Genomic DNA, 14,159 nt, shown 5'->3' on the forward strand with positions numbered 1-14,159 from the left:
AGCTTTCTGGTCCATTTTAATCATCTCTTATGTGGGGTGTGTGTGCGCGCACGCCGTGGCACACGTGGAGGCCAGAGAACAACCTTGGGTGTTGATCCTCTTCGTCTGCTCTGCTTGAGGCAGGAGCTCCTGTTATTCGTCCCTGTGTCCCCAGGATAGCTGGTCTGAGAAGGGGACCGCCTCTCCTGCTGCAGGCACATTTGTTCTACAAACAAGAGCTACCATGTTAAACTCAGGTCCTCTCGGCTGGGCAGCAAATGCTCTATCCAGCCGGCAGCTTTCCTTGCTGCTTAGGGGAATAATAAGTAACTCCGCATTGCAGCTCAGAAAAGTATTTGATGTGGGTTGTTCTGGATGCTTCCTTGGAGGGCAAGAGGTGGCTGTTCATTTTGATTGGCTTTGTGTTTACTTTCCCTGCCTCTTGTTAGATTCTCCACAGCTGGGTTAGCCAGATTCTCTTTGGTCTCAACAGCTTGAGTCTCTAGAAGCTTCTGAGGACATATTTCTCCTCCTCATCCCATTTTGCTACTCAATACTTTTGGAGTCACCAAGCAGCCATCTGAGTGACTGAGTAACTAGGTAAGGCAGGAGATGATGGCTTCTCTACTAGGTGCTGCGAGGTGCAGGAAGCAGATGAGGAAAGGCACTGGAAACGCCTCGCGGAGAAGAAGATGGCTTCCTCCATCACGCCGAGAGTTGTTTCTCAGATGCGGGAGCCCGCCACCAAGTCTTGAGTTTTAAGTCTGTTGTGAGGTGATGCTTGGTCAGCCTTTAATCCCATCTTCAGTGAGGTCAGGCATGTCCACTTGCCTTATTCTCTGAGCCACACATAAATCACAAGATCTGAAGAGTTAAGAGAATGTTTAGGTATATGTCTCAATGCCTGGCAGCAAGGGGCAAAACCCCAGCTCAGAAATATTCAGACCCCCCAAACAGCCCATTTGCTCCTGTGATGAAAAGGACAAGGATAGCTTGGTGGGGTTGGGGACAAAAGAAATGTCCCATAAACAGGGTGCTGTGTATCACTCCTCTAATCAGACCTGGCCTTGCCCTGGGTCATCTTCGCCTCCAGGCACACAATGGTTCCCCATGGATCCCACATACATCCTCCCCACTCTGTGACAGCAGCAGCGAGCCCCAGTATCAACTCTAATTTAGTGAGATCCGGACCACATGCAGCAGAGCTCTGAATCCACTCCTTGGCTAAGTAGGAGGAAAATGGCTGCTCTGAGAGATGGCAGGTGATGGTTTGGTCAGCCATCTTACACTGACAGGAGGTGTCCCCCATAGGGGCCTGGCAGCGGAGGATGGTTGCTGAACTCAGAGAGAGAGAGAGATGTTGAAGGTCTCAACCTACTCTGTCTTCTGAAGATGCTGAGGAAGTGAAGAAGATTCCTACAGTCAATGAGTTTTCTTCTGTACCGTGTGGGCCATGTGTCTTAGCAGACACTTAGGTGCCCTGTGCTGACCCTTTGCCAGACCACCTTCATTTCTGTCTGCTGAGTGGGGTTTTTCCTTCTGTCCTTCTCTGGGAGTTCAGCTTGCCTGATGGGAGCCACTTTGCCTCTCAGCGTGCATGCGCACACAAACACCAACCCTAACTTTGTGTGCGGCCCACATCCTTGGAGGGATGGGGATATGTTGCCACCAGTTCCTTTGCCTTGGGTGGGGGACAGGTTTTGTGGTACTGTGTATACTCCAGGCCTCTTTATTGGCTTTGGCTGTAGGGCCTTCCCCAGAGTACACACCTCTGTCTAACTTCTTGTTCCAAGTTTCTCCCCAGAGCAAGCCATCAGAGAGCCCATTTTCAGAAACATACAGGATACCCATTATCTGAAGCTATTGACCACTTCAGCACAATAAAAAACTCCCTTGAGCTGGAGAGATGGCTTAGCGGTTAAGCGCTTGCCTGTGAAGCCTAAGGACCCCGGTTCGAGGCTCAATTCCCCAGGACCCACGTTAGCCAGATGCACAAGGGGGCGCACGCGTCTGGAGTTCGTTTGCAGTGGCTGGAGGCCCTGGCGCACCCATTCTCTCCCTCTCTCTATCTGCCTCTTTGTCTCTCTGTCTGTCACTCTCAAATAAATAAATAAAAATTTTTAAAAAAACTCTCTTCCCTAGTTTTCTTAACACAAAGATGGCAAGGCATTTGAGGCCAACCTGAGGTACACCACATGAAGCTGTAGATGAGGGACTGAGGAGATGGCTCAGTTGGTAAATCTCTTGTCACAAGAGTACTGGGTTCTGACTTGAGACTCCAGCACCCATGTGAAAGCGATGCAGGGGCCACATGCCTGTCATTCCATTTGGGAAGCAGAGACGGGAGGATTCCTACAGCTTGCCGGCTACCCAGTCTAACCTAATTGGTGAGCTCCAAGGTTAGTGAGAGACCATGTCTCCAATGAAAGGTAGACAGCCATTGAGAAAGACAGGTGATGTTAACCTCTGGCCTCCACATGCACACACGAATATGTAAGTACACCCACCCACCCCCACACAATAGATAAATTAGGCTAATTAAAAGTCTGCTTATAATGTCTAGTTGATTAATCTAGTTGCCTATGTCCCTTTAAAGTCACCGTTACATAAAATATTAGTTTGGTGACATTATGTGTTCTGCTCACATTTCACGAAGCAGCTCGGGCTGAACTTTCAGCCTGCGCCTCTGAGAACGTCTTTGTCATTGCAGGAGTCTGGCGTGAGTCATCTAATGCGGCTTTCAGAGCACAGCTCGGCGCTTCCATCCCCGCTCTTTGAGGTTTGGTGCTATCAGGGCCCGAGCACAATGCCATCATAGAAGTTATCCCCAGCCATAAGTGCCCATTTTCACACAGCATTAGGACTGTCTCTTTCATTTCTCTGCAAGGTGCCTGTTTGCAATTTCCACAAAATATGTTCTATTTTGCTTTTCAGAGCAGTCTTTAAGAGATTTGTTTACAGGGACATAGGACTTATAATTGTATCCCAAATGCCCAGGAATAATGACTGTATTTGTGTTAAAGCCACCTCCATCACCTTTCCGGAAACTAATTTTGTCAGATAATGTCTGCAAATGACCCCGACCAGTATCCATGGCGTCATAGCAGGCTAATGTGTCCAAGGGGCATTTTGTAATTTGAAATGAAGGATGGATGATGTACAGCTCAGGAGGGGTCGTGTCCTGATAAACTCATCCTAAATTGAAAACACCTAAAGCCACAAAGTATTGGAGACTTCTGACCTACCACATCCGCTCTTAGCAGGGCTCACCATGGGGGGTCTGCTGTTTCCCCTCCTGGCTGCCATGGGCTGATGGGGAGCTGCCCACCCTTCTCAGGGAGTGTAGGAGCACACGGAGAAAGCCCAGGGAAAGATGGAAGCTCAATTACTACCTACCAAACACATATTGGTTTCCCACCATTGTGGGGTTGAAAAGGCACACAGTCAGGTCAGTGTTAGGTTGGGGGCCACTGAAAGAGTCCTGATGAAATGGGAGACTGTGTGGATCTGGCCATCAGTTAGCCCTTGCTTCTCTGAGGGTGACTTTCACGTGTGTATGCTGTGAGCAGCCAGCAAAAGGTCTGATGTGGGGCTAGAAGAAGCTCCTTTAGACGAATATGCTACATTCTGAAAGTAAAATGAAGCTTCCTTGGGCATGGAGAGAGAGCACTATGGACAGATTAAAAAACAAACAAACCCTTATATCTAAATCAGCCATACGAGGATGCTTAGAAGTAGTTGTATTTTTCCATGTGTTGTTTTAATGCCATTTGTTAAAATAAATAACTTGGGCTGGAGAGATGGCTTAGCAGTTAAGCGCTTGCCTGTGAAGCCTAAGGATCCTGGTTCGAGGCTCGATTCCCCAGGTCCCACATTAGCCAGATGCACAAGGGGGCGCACGCATCTGGAGTTCATTTGCAGTGGCTGGAGGCCCTGGAGCACCCATTCTCTCTCTCTGTCTGCCTCTTTCTCTCTCTGTCTGTTGCTCTCAAACAAATAAATAAAAATAAATGAAAATAAAATAAAATAAAATAACTAACTTGGAATAAATATTTTTCATCAGTTAAAAAATTATAAAGCTATAATATATTATAATATATTTATATTTTAATAATTTAATAAGTAGTTTATAAAATTAAAATAAATTTATAATTATAAATAATTAAATGTTATTTTAAATAATTCATAAAACATACATTACACATAAAATATAAGATACACAAAATAAAATGAAGTCATTTATTTTAAGTTTCTCATTATTCTCAATTTCTGGGATGTTATCAGGTCCATCATGCTATGACTGGTTTCTGCTGTCTGCTAACAGTACGGCTCATCTTAGCTAACATTAGCAGGGTATTTACTGGTCACTTTGATGGTCACTGTTAGCAATTCTTTTAAATTGTTTGGTAAAAATACAGGTGCTGAAGAGATACTCCTTTTAAAGATGAGACATGAGGACTGGGGAGATTGCTCAGTGGGTTAAGTGCTTGCTGTGCTCGCATGAAGTCCTGAGTTCAGACCCCCAGCACCCTTGTAAAGGCCAAGTATGGCAGGGCACACTGGTAATTCCAGCACTAGGGAGAGACAGAAGGCTCCCTTGCTCTTGGTGACCACTACTCTAGCCAAATTGGTGGGCTCTAGGTTTTGTACAAAATACTGTCTCAGAAAAAATACGGTGGTGGAGGGCAATTGAGGAAGACATTTGACATTCACACATATGAACACGCACACACACCACCTCTCATACATGTGCATGAGAAAGTGTGAGGAGTGACAGTAAGTGACCAGCTGACTGCTTCACACTGAGCATGAGAGACTGGACTCCAGACTGCCCTGGAAGCTTCTTCCCGTCCAAGCCACATGGTTCTAGCTGGAAACCCTCCAGGGCAGTATGCTCGCGCTGTGGTTTGTTAGCAAGCATGCCAATCAACTGTGATGAAATGACACATCAGTCATCACCAACACATGCACATTCATGCCTGACATCAAAGATGATCATGCATGCTTGTTACTCAGCGGGTCCTCCTACCCCACACCCTCACGTGATGTAAGCCAGTGGCTGCTGTATAACAAACAGACCCCTTGTGGATCTTTGGGTAAAGGGTGCATCCCGCTGGTAAAAGCCAGGCTGGGCTGGGGTGGTGGGCTGTGCCTGTGGACCTGTTGAGTCAGCTAGAGGAACTGTGGGGTTGGTGGAGCACTGGCCAGTCTAGGCGACCTCACATGGACACTCAGAGACACAGGGAGGGAGGGAGGACATCAGTGTCATTCAGACTCCCAGGATTCAGGGAAAGGAAGGTGTGGAGAGAAAGGGAGAGGGAGATATAGAGGAGATAGGAGAAAAGAGGAGGAGAGAAGAGAGAAAGGAGGGAAGGAGAGAGAAGTAAAGGAGCTGATACTATCATAAGACTGAACTGGAACCAGATGGCGTTGGCTGTATCATTCTACTGGCCTCAGACCTGCGAGACGTGGGGTGTCAGGAAACCCATTCTACCCTGAGGGGAGATCCTGAAAGTCACATTTCAAATGTGTTCTTTTCTCCCTCAGTCTGCTACAGTGTCCATCTGAGGTACATGTAGCAATTTAGGGAACATTTATCAAGAACTTCAGATATACGAGGGACCCACTTTTTTCTCTTTTTATAAATTTGTTTTTGTTTAATTTTTGATGTTTTCATAATACTGCATTTTGGTCACATGCATCCCTTTTGTCCTCCTCTATTCCCCCACCCCAACCTGTACCCTTTCTACCCACACCTGACCACAGAAGACAATGACTCCCCCAACTTTAGCCACACTGACTGACTCAGGGAGGGGAGTGGCCTCCCAAGCCACTCCCCATCCATAACAGGATGCCCACTGCCCCCCCCCCCCCCGCTCGTGCAGGTCAGCACGGTTGCTGTGCACTGACCGTCATGTCCACATGACAGTTGCACAGCACTCTTCCCCATCTCCCAGCTCTTACAGTCACCTCTCGGAGTGAGGAGCTGTCTGGAGTAGGCAAGCTGGGCCATTCAGCTGGCTAGGGGCTGTCCGTGCATCCGCTCCTCCCGGTCAGGTCTGTGTAGCCCTACAGCTCATGAGGCCCTGTGCTCATGGGCGAGGCGAGGAAGGAGCTGAATCCAAAGCTCCAAGGGCTGTGTCTTTACATCAAGTCATCTGGCCACCTTTACTGTGAGGAGAACTGGAAAATGCAGGTTCAGCCCACCAGCAGTGTGCCCGTCCATGGTGAAAAGCGACTTTCTGGTGGGTCTGCAACAATCCTCACCCGCTTCTATGGGCCTGGTCACAAGACCATGTTGTCTGCAAGGGGAACAGAACAGCATCCTGAGGGCTCTAAACAGCACTGAGTTTCTATGGGAGAAAGAAGAGGGAATAGGAGCCAAGGGGCGAGTGTCCTGCTCCAGGCATGACAGCTTTTCATCCAAGATAAAAGTTTTTGTTTAAAGTCTTATTTAAACAGAAAAAGGGGCTAACTAACATTTTAATGTAATAAAATTGCCTAGGCTAGAAATTGTCAAACTTCTGTGAAATCCCAAGTAGTAATAATTTTTGGTTTTGTTCACCATGCAGTCTCTGTTATAAGCGCTCCACCCCATCACTGCTGGAAGTATCCAGTATGTAAATGAGTGTGCATAACTGTGTGCTAATCAAACTTTATTTTCAGGGCTGGAGAGATGGCTTAGTGGTTAAACGCTTGCCTGTGAAGCCTAAGGACCCCAGTTCGAGGCTCAGTTCCCCAGGACCCACATTAGCCAGATGCACAAGGGGGAACACGTGTCTGGAGTTCGTTTGCAGTGGCTAGCAGTCCTGGAGTGCCCATTTTCTCTCTCTCTCTCCCACTCTCAAATAAATAAATAAGGGCAAACAAAAAAAAAAACACTTTATTTTCAAAACATAGGTGGAGGATTGGATTTGGCCTGCAGGCTCTTGTTTGATGGTCACTGGTCCAGATGACTTGTAGATATGACGAAATAGTGAAGGCTTAGTATTTGGAGATAAGCAGACAGGACAAATTAACCAAGGCTATAGTAGAATAAGTTTAGGAAACAGGCTAAAATTTAAGCTCTCATTATAATACTTTGCATCCCCATGGTCATAAATATGATAAAATATGGGCTTCTCTCACAGAGGCTAAAAATAATAATGGGATTAAGAAGTTACAAGGTAGAGCTGGAGAGATGGCTTAGCATTTAAGGTGCTTGTCTCTTAAGCCTAAGGACCCAGGTTTGACTCCCCAGTACCCACATAAGCCAGATGCACAAGGGAGTGCATGCATCTGGCATTTGTTTGCCATGGCTAGAGGCCCTGGCATTTTCCACATGTCTATCTCTCTCACTGATTGCAAATAAGTAAATAAAATATTTTTTAATGCTCTGGAGGGATGGCTTAGCAGTTAAGATGTTTGCCTGCAAGGCCAGAGGATCCAGTTCAACTCTCCAGGACCCACATAAGCCAGATGCACAAGGGGGTGCATGCATCTGGAGTTTGTTTGCAATGGCTGGAGTCCCTGGTGTGTCCATTCTCTCCCTCCCTCTTTCTTTCAAATAAGTAATATATATATATTTAAGTCATGAAATTCCTCTCACAAATAATGACTGGGTGCCAGTTGTCCAGGTCTGTGGTGTCTTGGGAACCAGGGCTGTGCCTGCCTCAGTCTTCCAATCTCTTCTTCACCATTGGTTTCCTCCCTTTCTTTCCTTCCTTTCTTCCTTCTTTCTTTCTTTTTTTTTTCCATACCCTGGAATGGCTGCATAGCTCCTGCCATCAGATGTGCATTTCAATGAGTAGAAAGGAGAAGAGAGAAGGGAGGGACCCACCTTATTCCCTCCTCTTCTGTCTCTGGCCAGACCTAAATGACTTGGCTATGTTTTGTTGGGGCTAGGCTAGTAACTGCATACCCTTGCTAGGAAGGGCTTCTTGTCACAAAGAGTAAGGACCAGAAGGAGCTACTCCCACGCTCTGCCACCAAATTAAGATACAAACAGTATGTATGTTTCTCCTTAGAGCAAATTTATTGAGCATTCATGCTAGAAATGCAATTTCCAGGTACTAGTTCCCACTGCAGCTTGAAGTCACACTGATTCCAGTCTCTCATCTTTTGGGCCAAACGTTTATGCTTTTAGTATGCATCCCTGCAGGCTGCCCAGAAAATGTCCAAGAAAGAAAGAGAGGGAGTAGAGAGAGAGAGAGGGAGAGAAAGAGAGAGAAACAAAGAACGAACTTTGCAGTCTTAGTTGGGGGAGCGTGTCTTTGAGGGAAGCGGGTGACATCCACTCACAAGTTTTGAACAAACTCCCCAGCTACATTCACGAATGTGGAGGTGCCCGCCGCCCTCCTCTGCCCTTTCTCTTCCACCTGCCTCTGTCTCTCCTCTGGTACCCCTTTCTGTGGTAAACAGGACCGTGGCCTCCCTATTGCTGCTACACTCCAGGATGCTCCTTGGCTGCTTGGCACTCTTCCTTGTCATTTCCATGCAGGTGTTCTTGTTTCCCACCATCACCCACGGAAAGCTGCTCAAATGATACGGTGAGATGTGGTAATAACCACGTTGAAACACCTTGTTATTATTTACACCGAACAAGGCGTGAGATTCCATCAAAACCACAGGAAAGTGTCCTATTATTCGTACATATTTACTGTTCCTCTCCAGTGTCCCCCACCCATCACTGAGGGAGCCTCTGGAGAAGCCCATGTATACACCCTTGAGGAAAATCAATACCGCTCGAGCTCAGGCAGGGAGCAGTCCCCATGGAAGGACGCCACAGGGGCCTGCGTGGGACTTCTCATCACAGTGAGGGCCCTACTGTCAAGGGGCAGGCGATGATGGACACTTTGAATCGTTGTCCTCCTCAGACATAGGACCTATGTCTTCAGCTTCAGCTTCCTATATACAGCCCTGTGGCTGGGCAGGTGGCTCCACTGTTAAAGGCGCAGGCCCAGGGTCAATTCCCTAAGTTGTTGGGTGGGCATTTGTTTGCCAAGTCAAGAGACCCTGGGGTGTACACACACACACCTGTGTGTGTGTGTTTGCATGTGGAGACCCAGGTCCTCATCTGTCGAGCAGCTCTCTTTGATGGCTTTTGTTTGTTTGTTTGTTTGTTTTGTTTTTGGTATGTTGTTTCAGGCTGGCCTCAAACTCACAGTGATCCTCCTACCTCCTACCGAGCGGCACCACACTCGGCTTCTCATTGATTTTTTTTTTAAATATTAAATTTATTGGGCTGGAGAGATGGTTTAGTGGTTAAGGTGCTCGCCTGAGAAGCCAAAGGATCTAGGTTCAATTCCCAGGATCCACATAATCCAGATGCACAAGGTGGCGCATGCGTCCGGAGGTCATTTGCAGCAGCTGAAGGCTCTGGAGTGCCCATTATCTCTATATATGCCTCTCTCTCAAATAAAATAAGATAAGATAATTTATTTCTTTGAGAGAGAGAAAAAGTGAGAGAGAGAGAAGGAGTGGGAGGGGGAGCCAGGGCCTCTAGCCACTGCAAACGAATTACAGATGCATGTGTCTGCTTTTGCACCTGGCTTCACATGAGTATTGGGGAATTGAACCCAGGTCTTTAGGCTGTGTAGGCAAGTGCCTTAACCATTGAACCATCTCTCCAGTTCTCTTACTGATTTTAAATAAGGATTTGTCACATTTGCTTGTGGGCAGCCCCACCAACTAATTGGTCCCACGACAGTTGAAGATGGTTAAGAGCCAGAAGACTGGAAACAAGGAATGCTCATTTATTTCAAGGACAATCCAGGAAAGAAGGAAAGCTCATGATCGTGCCTTAGGAGAAGATGTATGTTGCCCATGTCCTAGGGAACAAGGGAAAGCTTAGACTTCTGGAAGGTTCTTAGAGCCAAGCTTCTGGCATGCTCAAGGCAATAGAGCCAACTTCCCTACTCCCGACTCCTTCCCCAAGGGAAAGAAGACGGCATAATCCTCGAAACCACATATAGGGCCTTGGGCTGGTTTCCACCTCTAAGTGAATGTTTACTTTGATAATGGCTTTAGTAGTACAGAGCTCCTGCGTTCTCTTCACTCGGTTTCCCCACTGTGAAAACAGCTTATGTCGGTGGGAAGTGTTCTATAACTAGTGAGGTATTAGCTATTGGCCCATTATTATTAAAGGGACTTGACTAAAGTATATTCTGATTTCCCTAAGGTCTTTTCCTTGTCCCAGGACCCCATCTGTCCATAACTCCATATGACACATAGTCTCCTCTGGACTCTAATCATTCCTTTCTTTTATTTGCCTCTTAAAGCTTACTTTTTCATTTTCATTTACTCATTTGCATGTGTGTGTGTGTGTTCTTCAGGGTCTCTTGCTATGGTAATTGAATGCCAGACACATATGCCACTCTTTTCATCTAGCTTTATGTAGACACCAGGTAATTAAAAACTGGACTGGAAGGCTTTGCAAGCAATTGTCCTTAACTACTGAGTCACTCCCCAACCTCAGAATGTCCTTTCTGACAGTGGCTGGGAGAATCGTGTTCAGACGTCGTTTAGGATGTGGCAGCTTCTACATGAGCACATGGGGCCTGTGGTGCCGCCAGAAGAACCGCAGAGGGAATGCCAGCAGTCATGGGGACATGCACAGGTCCATGAAGCCAGCAGCACTCAACGCTGTGGACGCTGATCTTGATCACCCAGCCAAAGTCATGTCCCATAGACTTCTTACCCACACACATAAAAAATAAATCTGCTTTGTTTTTCTTGTGGAAGCATCCATCCAATGGCACCGCCATCCTCTCTTTTCCCACCTCTTTCCCTCAGGGGTACAACTGTGCCTTTTATTCCCAGGGGTCTCTCACTCACCCCATTCACATTTTCCATAATTCATGATCTATTTAGTATTACTGGAACGAGCTCAGCATTGCGACAAGGAGACTGAGTTCACCACAGTATTTACCCAAACAAAATCATTATTGAAAAAGTAAATTACTTACATTTTCCTTGAAATATTTGATAAGAACAGTGTCAAAGCCCTCACTGAGAAAATATGGCCCAGACCTATAATCAGCAGAAAGACGATACCTATAAAAAATAAAGAACCATATAGCACACTTCTGAGCAGGAGCTGCCTTAAATTTTATTATGTAGCTCCTGCTGCTTTGCCAGTTCCCATCTCCTCTCTTGATATTTATTGGAAGGTGGGCTCAGCTTTCTTCTGGCAGACAACCGTCATAACTGCGGCTCATGCATTGCATTCACGCCCAGCAAGCACAAGGCTGCTGGATGCTCAGTGTGGAAAGATGCGTAGCCTTGGGCCTTCATAGGTAGGGGAGAAATATTTCTGAGGTCATAATTTTTTGGAGATAGGATTTTTGAAGGTTGTTTCTGCATAGTGAGGTTTGAAGTGTCTCCCATGGACAGGAATCACAGAATACTGTATTTTCTCCCTGGCCATTTATCTGTCAGTTAGTCCCCATTCTTCCATCTACCTACTGTGGCCTCTGAAGCTTATCTAATATCCTTGTAAATTCCACCCTCTTTGTGGGTCTGCTGGAGGTCCCCCTCAAAGAAGCTGTCATGACTTGGATGAATATATATATATCTACAAGGTGTATACACAATCATGTCTGCTTGCCCTGGCCCTGTTGTCTCTCCCTGGGGCCAACCGTCCATCTTGTCCTTCTGGGCTCTTCTCTTGTACCCGGTAGGCATGGAAGAGCAGATGCTTGCAGGAGGGTCTTCACGTTTGCGTATTTGTGTTTGGGTTCCAGCTTTCCTGGAAACCATTGTGCAGACCTGGCTGGCTTCAAACTCTCAGCAACCCTCCTGCCTCAGCATCCCTGAATGCAGGTTTGAGCCACATGACCAACTTGATTTTTCCCTTTGGGGAGCTTTTTCCTTCATGCCAAGTCTTGGGCCTGGCATGGGGGACTTTTCTGCTGAGCTCATTGCCCTCAAGTGATGGGCAAAGATGGACACACGCTGCTCCTGCCTGTCTTGCAGAGGCTCTGGACGAGTTCCACCAATATTCTCATGTTCCTCTCTTCACTGGAGAAGAGCTTTTCTTTTTCTTTTCCTTTTTCTCCCCCCTGAGTTTTAAAGATCTTGAGGGAGAAGTTAGGAGCATAACAAAATTCTCATGTAGAAAATGTCCCCGAGCCTACAATTACTGGAGCACAGCCACCCTGCTCAGAATCTGTGGCCGTGTTTTTCTTAATGCCGCTTTTAAAGGTTATCATCCGCATCCGGCCATCACTGCCCCCCGTCCTTCCCCTTGCATTCAGAGGAGGCTAGCTTGGGCTTTCACTCTGAAAGAACCTTCACAATAATGAACCCCATTTAATAGGCTTTCCTAGTGGTTAGGGGACCATTCAAGAAGAAAATGGATAGCCTTGGGTTCTGGATAATGGACAGAATGGGAGAACTGTTTTTGAGAACAGATGGACTTAATAATTTTTCAAAATAGACTTTTTGAAGGCTGTTTTTCATGGTGATCTTTTAACAAAAAAAATAAACAACCCTGAAAAGGGACAGGAGGACGGCAGGTGCTCTTCTCCCCTAGTGCCTTCCATTTCGCCTATCAGCTTTGTCCCAGAGCTTCCTTTCGACTCGTTTCCTTTTGAGGGCTGCCTTGTCTTCTTTGGGGTGTTTGTAAGGTCATCCCCAATGAAGATGGGTTTACTGATAATAATTACTCATTCCAAATTAACCCAGTACACCACATCCAGCCCTAAGTCAATGCCCCGCCCCCCACATGACACGTGAAGCTTAGTGGAGAAGACCAGTCTGCAAAAAGACTTCCTTCAATGTTGTCCATCCCAACAGTCTTCTGTATCCTCTACCCTAATGTAGGGTGGTCAGATTGGTTAAATTCCAGATAAACAATTAGCATGCACATTTCTCATCATAAATACACCCAAGTATTACACAAGAATATTTGTGCTACCAATGAATTGTGTGCCTGAAATTCTGGATGCGGTCTGACAGTCCTTCCCTAAGGTGACACAGAGTTGGCCAGAAGCTGTCATCCTGTGTGGCATCGTCCTTCCTGAGTGGAGTTGAGGGCTCTGTAGGCCTCAACACTTCTTCACCCTGATCTCTTTTGGGAGACTAGCTTTATCCAGCCGGTTTTTACCAGAATACTCAGCTGATTAACTTTGATGAGAAAGGAAGCTGGTGCCTACCAGGCACCCTGACCCCTCTCCCACCAGTGCCTCTGGAATGAGTGCATTGCGTGCCCCTTACTCTCTCCTCGCCACTTGTGCCCTCCTTGTACATCCCTTCCCCATTTCCACTTGGACTTTTCCATGCTCAAGAGTGACTAGGGGATGAAACTCCCCCAAGCCTGCTGTGCCCCCACCCAGCCTTCATTCTCTGATGGAAACTCACGTGGTTTTATCATTATCCTCTTTTGGTATTTGCAGGAACAGTGAGACTACTTCATTTCAAAATCGTCATCTCAACTAACTCTACAGCCATGGATGCTGCACATTCCTTTCTGACTTGAGTTCAGGGATCACATATTTTAAAAGACAGTTTAGGAAGACTTCTTGGATGAGATCTCACTGACAGGCAAAAGTTCAGGCCCCCCATTCTTGTACTCGGTCTCTAAGACCCTAGCTGGACATAACAGATTTAGTTCTCCTCTCTCTCTCTCTCTCTGAACATTTTGAACAGACCCTGAGACTTCTATTGAGAGAGACAAGATTTCAAGAAGGCTGTCTGATTGGTGCAGTCACCTCTCCTTTAAGAAAATACCCAAGGAGATGGCTGTGGACTCAGGTGACCCCACTGTCCACCACCCAAGACCATCTTGAGGACAGGTATAAGAGGTGGCTAAAGATGGGGTTGTTTCTGAGGGCTTACATATTTATCTTCCTGTTCTTTCCACACACCTCGACCTTCTAGAAGTCATCTCCAAGATTCACATTCTCACACTTTCCAGGTTTTCCTCAGGTGGAATTTTCTAGGTCCACCTACCCACTCTCTGGCCAGTCATGGATTCTCTTTTCCATACTGCTTTACAGCAACACAACAGACTTATTTTATTGGGGTAGAAATCTATGGTAAATTCTGAGATTTTTTTTTTACATACTTCTGGGTGCATTTTTTAGATGGTTCTCATATATTCATGGCTGTCCAACAACATATGAAAATATATCGTTTTTTTTTTTTTTAAAGATGGAAAGGAACATTCTAGAAATCAGTGTTTCTTCCTTCATTTGTTA

Source organism: Jaculus jaculus, chromosome 8 (genome assembly GCF_020740685.1).
Source record: "Jaculus jaculus isolate mJacJac1 chromosome 8, mJacJac1.mat.Y.cur, whole genome shotgun sequence".
Classification (NCBI taxonomy): domain Eukaryota; kingdom Metazoa; phylum Chordata; class Mammalia; order Rodentia; family Dipodidae; genus Jaculus; species Jaculus jaculus.